At 33.3% G+C, this 7,500-nt stretch overlaps 4 non-coding genes across 4 annotated transcripts; all 4 read left to right on the top strand.

Annotated features, from left to right (window-relative positions):
- The first annotated feature begins 1,461 nt into the window (after window positions 1-1,461).
- On the top strand, window positions 1,462-1,535 carry TRNAI-AAU (transfer RNA isoleucine (anticodon AAU)). The gene has a single exon. It is a non-coding gene; the product is annotated as a tRNA-Ile (tRNA).
- A 525-nt stretch (window positions 1,536-2,060) lies between these two features.
- On the top strand, window positions 2,061-2,134 carry TRNAI-AAU (transfer RNA isoleucine (anticodon AAU)). The gene has a single exon. It is a non-coding gene; the product is annotated as a tRNA-Ile (tRNA).
- A 2,435-nt stretch (window positions 2,135-4,569) lies between these two features.
- Window positions 4,570-4,643, top strand: TRNAI-AAU (transfer RNA isoleucine (anticodon AAU)). The gene has a single exon. It is a non-coding gene; the product is annotated as a tRNA-Ile (tRNA).
- Window positions 4,644-5,626: 983 nt separating this feature from the next.
- On the top strand, window positions 5,627-5,700 carry TRNAI-AAU (transfer RNA isoleucine (anticodon AAU)). The gene has a single exon. It is a non-coding gene; the product is annotated as a tRNA-Ile (tRNA).
- Window positions 5,701-7,500: the final 1,800 nt, after the last annotated feature.

The following is a 7,500-nucleotide window of genomic DNA, read 5'->3' as shown; positions in this document are numbered from 1 at the left end:
AAAATATCAATTTGTGATTTTTGGAATTCAAGGGTAGGATCTTATATATATATATATATATATATATATATATATATATATATATATATATATATATATATATATGTATGTATGTCTATGTATATATATATATGTATATATAGGTATCTATATATATGTATATATATGTATATATATGTATATGTATATATGTATATATATGTATATATATGTATATATAATATATATATATATATACATATATATGTATATATATATATATATATATATATATATATATATATATATATATATGTCTCTTTCACTATTTTCACTCTTTGTTCGAGGGAAAGAGGGAGGAGAAAGAGAGAGGGGGGGAAAGATTTATGCATGCTAATTCATCATGCATATGTTTGGAAAATACCAGTCTTATACTTGATATGACCGTTTATATGATATATTAAAATACACGAGCATATATACTCGGCTCAGTCTCCATGATGACCTAGCATTTTATTTTAATGGAAAGTTCTTTGTACTTGAAAGTATTCAGTGTATATATAATCCTTCATATGCTAAATATTTTCCATTTGAACTTGAGGGATGAACCTCATTTCGTGTTATTATTCTTCTAATTAATACGCAGGATTACCTTTTTAATCCTCTTGTGTATCACCGAGGGACTGCACGTGAATGTCATAAACGGTTTTTCATTTCCTATTTTAAAGGGAAGAAGTGTGGAAAGAACATGTTGATCGAACAATAAACATGTCATTCGGATCTCATGTCTATATGACAGCCTCTTGTTATACAAAATTTTGTTAGTTACTCGGTGCTTTTACATTGCATATTGTTGGGGATGTATTATGCCAAAGCCACAGTAAATGCACTTATAATAAGGGCTTCCTTGAACAATGAGCGTTTGAATTTGTGTTTGTTTGTTTCCGTGGGTATAATATTTGGTTCAACATAGTTACATACTACACAATAATTGCCTACAGAGTGGGTTCAGGGATATTAAAGGGAAAAATCACATCACAGTTATAGATTAATCCTACATTGCGATTTTCTTGTTAGCTATATACGATCAGTGACAGGTTCACCGCATAGTTGTTTAAGTCGCAAAGAAAAATATAGGCAGTCAATGCAGATATATTATATGAAACGATGAACTGAAGTTGCGCGACTGTACCAGTCAAGTGCAGCTATGATCAGTGCTTTATATCATAGTGATGAAGCAGAGAACAATTTACCTTTCTTTACCGTATACGGTAACTCTAGATTATTAATTACTTTCAAAGTTAATCTCAAGAATGAACTGTTGTGTGTTTGTCTGATCAGAGAGGATTGTATGTGCAATATAGATACGTTTTACAGTGTGTGGCGCATAAACTGTTAGATTGCAATCATGGAATCTCAGTCACTTTCAATAACACTTGCTGATTGACAATATAGTTCTAGAAGCACAACGGTCGTACTGCTGGCCTGTTAGCTCAGTTGGTTAGAGCGCCGTGCTAATAACGCGGAGGTCAAGGGTTCGATCCCCTTACGGGCCAAGGGGAGGAGAAGCAAAGTTTATTTTGACCAAGGGCGCGACACCTTCAGAAATTGTTAAAATCGTAGTTTATGTCTTTTAACAACAGATGTGTCGTATTACATTGTAGTTTCCTATTTTTCAGTTTCTTTTGATAAAGTGAACCACATAGTTATTTGTGTAGCAAAGAAAAAAAAAATAGGAAGGAAATGCAAATATATTATATGAAACGATGAATTTAAGTTGCGCGACTGTACCAGTCAAGTGCAGCGATGATCCGTGCATTATATCATAGTGATGAAGCATAGATCAATTTACCTTTCTTTACCGTATACGGTAACTCTAGATTATTAATTACCTTCAAAGTTAATTTTAAGAATGAACTGTTGTATGTTTGTCTGATCAGAGAGGATTGCATGTGCAATATAGATACGTTTTACAGTGTGCGGCGTATGAATTGTTAGATTGCAATCATGGATTCTCAACCACTTTCAATAACACTTGCTGATTGACAATATAGTTCTAAAAGGTCATCAGTCGTGTCGTTGGCCTGTTAGCTCAGTTGGTTAGAGCGCCGTGCTAATAACGCGGAGGTCAAGGGTTCGATCCCCTTACGGGCCAAGAGGAGGAGAAACAAAGTTTATTCTGACTAAGGGCGCGACACCTTCAGAAATTGTTAAAATCGTAGTTTATATTTCTTTTAACAACAACTATGTCGCATTAGCTTGTAGTTTCCCATTTTTCAGTTTCTTTTTATAAAGTGAACAGAAACGCATCTTCTATTACGGCTTAACAGTATATATTCCAAAGAAATGAAATATAAACTCGATATTTTGTGTTTTTTTATTCTATATCCTATTCTATCAATATTACAAATAAGGTTTATCTTTCACCCAATGCCCAATTCCAATGAATTGAAATATAAAGTCGATATTTCGTTTTTTTTTTTTTTTTTTTTTATTCTATATCATATTCTATCAATATTACAAATAAGGTTTAGCTTTCACCCAATACCCATTACCTCTATTTCAAAATAGATGATGGGAGATCTTATGACCTTGTAAACACCCTTTTCAGATAACATTTTCAGTTTGATTATAACCTATGCACACAAAGCTTCAGTTTTTAGTGTGAGATTTATGTAACACTCATAGATAATCTAGAGCTAGTAATGTCGCCGCTTAAGTTCCCAGAGATCTTTTGAGTCGTCATGCATGTAATAATCAGAAAAAATCTTTTAGAAAAAGTGTAGATCATAGAATATAGATTCTTAGATTACAGTATATACAGTATATACACAATGTATATATATATATATATATATATATATATATATATATATATATATATATATATATATATATATATATCTATATATATATGTATATATATGTATATATATATATATATATATATATATATATATATATATATATATATATATAAATATGATTGTTCTCGTGAAAGTTTATGAATAAATCAAGTTATTCAAAGTGAATGAACAGCTTACCGAAGTTCATCCCCTTCTCTTGACCCTTCTCTTATTCAAATTGATGTGCATGTCTCATTTCTGTGGGCCTACACACCAGTTTTCAGTTACATTCCTTTTGCTGCCTTTCGTTTTCGTATATATTGTAATATTTTCGACGCATTTGGAGGTGCAGGAGCATATAAATATCATGATAAAATGCTCGCTGCTTAGATAATCATATTCTGTATTTTGTAATACGCCATAAAAAAAAAAAACGCAGAAATAGAAATGTTCCATTATTCTATATATATAAAAAAGTTTCCGAGTCAGGAATTCGCATCATATATAATTTTGTGATTTCTTGAGTTCATGGGTAGGATCATATATAAAAGTCTCCTTCACTATTTTCACTCTTCATTCGAGGGAAATAGCAGAGAGAGAGAGAGAAGGAGGGAAGGGGGAAGAGAGAAAGAGGGAGAGATGACAGAGAAAGATGACGGGAAGGAAGAAGAGAGATAGATAGAGAGAGAGATTTATGCATATGATTGAAAAATACCAGTCTTATACTAGATATGAAATATTGAAATAAACGATCACATATACTCAGGCCAGCCTTCATGAGGACCAAGTATTTTTTTTATGGAAAATCCTTTGTACTTGAAAGTGTTTGGTATATACGGACCTTCACTTGCTAAATATTTTCCATTCGAACTTGATGGATGAACCTTATATCGCGTCATTATCATGCCAATTAATACGAAGGATTACCTTTTAATCGTGTTGTATACGACCGAGGGACTGCACGTCAGTGGCATAAATCTTTTTTATTTCCTATTTTGGGGGAAGAAGTGTTGAATGAACATCTTAATCGAACAATAAATGTGTCATTCAGGTCTCGTGTCTGTGTGACAGCCTCTCGTTATACAAAATATTGTTAGTCCCTCTGTGCTTTTACCTTGCCTATTGTTAAGGAAGTATTAAGTCAAAGCCACAACAGATGCATGTACAGTAGGGGCTTCCTTGAACAATGCGCGTTGTAACTTTTTTTTCCGTGAGTGTAATATTTGATTTAACATAGTGACAGACTACACAAAAATGACTACAAAGTGGCTTCAGGGATATAGAGGGGAAAGATCCCATCCTAGTTTGTAGATCAACCCTACATTGTGATTTTCTTGTATAACTATACGTGATTACTGACAGTTTACCGCATAGTTGTTTGTGTAGCAATGAAAAAAAGGAAGGCAATGGAAATATATTAGCTGAAACGATGAATTAAAGCACTATGACTGTACCAGATAAGTGTAGCCATAATCCGTGCTTCATATCATAATGATGAATCAAAGAATAATTTACCCTTTTTTACCGCATACCGTAACTCTATATCATTAATTGCTTTCAAAATTAATCTTAAGAATTAACTGTTGTGCGTTTCTGTTATCAGAGAGGATTGTATATGTAATATAGATACGTTTTACAGGGTGACTTGTATAAGCTGTTAGATTCCAATCATGGAATCTTAGGAACTTTCTTTAACACTTATTGATTGACAATATAGTTCTAGAAGCACAACGGACGTATTGCTGGCCTGTTAGCTCAGCTGGTTAGAGCGCCGTGCTAATAACGCGGAGGTCAAGGGTTCGATCCCCTTACGGACCAAGAGGAGGAGAAGCAAAATTTATTTTGACCAAGGGCGCGACACCAAAAATTTCGATTCAAGAACTGGCATCATATTTTTGAAAACAAGTTCCGTTCTTCATCGCGACGTTAAAGGAAGATAATAAGATAGATAAGATTGAAGGAAAAATACTCCCTTTACTCATTCTATTTTGATAGTTAAACCATTTCTGCGTAAGTATTCTTAAGAAACGGGCCCCTTGAATATAATTTGTTGACAAAGGTGACAAAATATCAATTTGTGATTCTTTAGGTTTAAGGGTTGGATCATATATAAAAGTCCCTTCACTACTTTCACACTTCGTTCGAGGGAAAGAGGGAGGAAAGAGAGAGGGGGGGGGGCGAGAGAGATAGAAAGAGGAGAGAGAGTGAGGGGGGGAGACAAAGAGATAGAGAGAAGGAGGGAGGGAGGAAGAAAGAAAGAGGGAGAGAAGGACGGACGGAGGGAAAGATGGTAGAGCGAAATGACTGAAAGGAAGAAGAGAGAGAGAGATATATGCTCGCTAATTCATTATGCATATGCTTGGATAATACCAGTCTTATACTTGATATGACCGTTTATATGATATATTAAAATACACGACCATATATACTTGGCTCAGCCTCCATGATGTAATATGATCCTTTGTACTTGAAAGTATTCGGTGTATATATGATCCTTCATATGCTAAATATTTTCCATTTGAACTTGATGGATGAACCTTATATCGCGTCAATATCATTCCAATTAATACGTAGGATCACCATTTAATCTTATTGCCGAGGGTCTGCACGTCAATGGCATAAATGTTTTTTGTTTTTTTTTTGTTTTTTTTAAAGAAAAGAAAGAATTGTATGTATAATATAAATACGTTTTACAGTGTGCGGCGTATGAATTGTTAGATTGCAATCATGGATTCTCAACCACTTTCAATAACACTTGCTGATTGACAATATAGTTCTAGAAGCACAATGGTCGTACTGCTGGCCTGTTAGCTCAGTTGGTTAGAGCGCCGTGCTAATAACGCGGAGGTCAAGGGTTCGATCCCCTTACGGGCCAAGAGGAGGAGAAACAAAGTTTATCCTGATTAAGGGCGCGACACCTTCAGAAATTGTTAAAATCGTAGTTTATATTTCTTTTAACAACAACTATGTCGCATTAGCTTGTAGTTTCCCATTTTTCAGTTTCTTTTTATAAAGTGAACAGAAACGCATCTTCTATTACGGCTTAACAGTATATATTCCAAAGAAATGAAATATAAACTCGATATTTTGTGTTTTTTGATTCTATATCCTATTCTATCAATATTACAAATAAGGTTTAGCTTTCACCCAATACCCATTACCTCTATTTCAAAATAGATGATGGGAGATCTTATGACCTTGTAAACACCCTTTTCAGATAACATTTTCAGTTTGATTATAACCTATGCACACAAAACTTCAGTTTGTAGTGTGAGATTTAAGTAACACTCACAGATAATCTAGAGCTAGTAATGTCGCCGCTTAAGTTCCCAGAGATCTTTTGAGTCGTCATGCATGTAATAATCAGAGAAAATCTTTTAGAAAAAGTGTAGATCATAGAATATAGATTCTTAGATTACAGTATATACAGTATATACACAATGTATATATATATGTATAAATATATATATATATATATATATAAATATATATATGTATATATATATATAAATATATATATGTATATATATATGTATATATATGTATATATATATGTATATATATATGTATATATATATATATATATATATATATATATATATATATATATATATATGATTGTTCTCGTGAAAGTTTATGAATAAATCAAGTTATTCAAAGTGAATGAACAGCTTACCGAAGTTCATCCCCTTCTCTTGACCCTTCTCATATTCAAATTGATGTGCATGTCTCATTTCTGTGGGTCTACACACCAGTTTTCAGTTACATTCCTTTTGCTGCCTTTCGTTTTCGTATATATTGTAATATTTTCGACGCATTTGGAGGTCAAGGAGCATATAAATATCATGATAAAATCCTCGCTACTTAGATAATCATATTCTAAATTTTGTAATATGCTATGAAAATAAAAAGGCAAAAAAATCACTAACGCAGAAATAGAAAATGTTCCATTATTCTATAAAATGTTTCTGAGTCAAGAACTGGCATCATATATAATTTTGTGATTTCTCGAGTTCATGGGTAGGATCATATATAAAAGTCTCCTTCACGATTTTCACACTTCATTCGAGGGAAAGAGGAAGGAGAGAGAGCGAGTGAAGTAGGGAAGGAAGAAGAGAAAAAAAGGGAGAGTAGGACAGAGGGAGGGATAGATGACAGACAGAGATGACGGGAAGAAAGAAATAAGATAGATAGAGAGAGAGATTTATGCATATGATTGAAAAATACCTGTCTTATACTTGATATGAAATATTGAAATAAACGATCTTATATATTCGGGTCAGCCTTCATGATGACCAAGTATTTTTTTTATGGAAAATCCTTTGTACTTGAAAGTGTTTGGTATATACGGACCTTCACTTGCTAAATATTTTCCATTCGAACTTGATGGATGAACCTTATATCGCGTCATTATCATGCCAATTAATACGAAGGATTACCTTTTAATCGTGTTGTATACGACCGAGGGACTGCACGTCAGTGGCATAAATCTTTTTTATTTCCTATTTTGGGGGAAGAAGTGTGGAATGAACATCTTAATCGAACAATAAATGTGTCATTCAGGTCTCGTGTCTGTGTGACAGCCTCTCGTTATACAAAATATTGTTAGTCACTCGGTGCTTTTACCTTGCATATTGTTGGGGATGTATTAAGTCAAAGCCACAACAGATGCATG

The sequence above is a fragment of the Penaeus japonicus genome, unplaced genomic scaffold (genome assembly GCF_977035675.1).
Source record: "Penaeus japonicus unplaced genomic scaffold, GWHDUDI00000001_assembly GWHDUDI00000006, whole genome shotgun sequence".
Lineage (NCBI taxonomy): Eukaryota > Metazoa > Arthropoda > Malacostraca > Decapoda > Penaeidae > Penaeus > Penaeus japonicus.
This window is presented reverse-complemented; position numbering and strand designations above follow the sequence as displayed.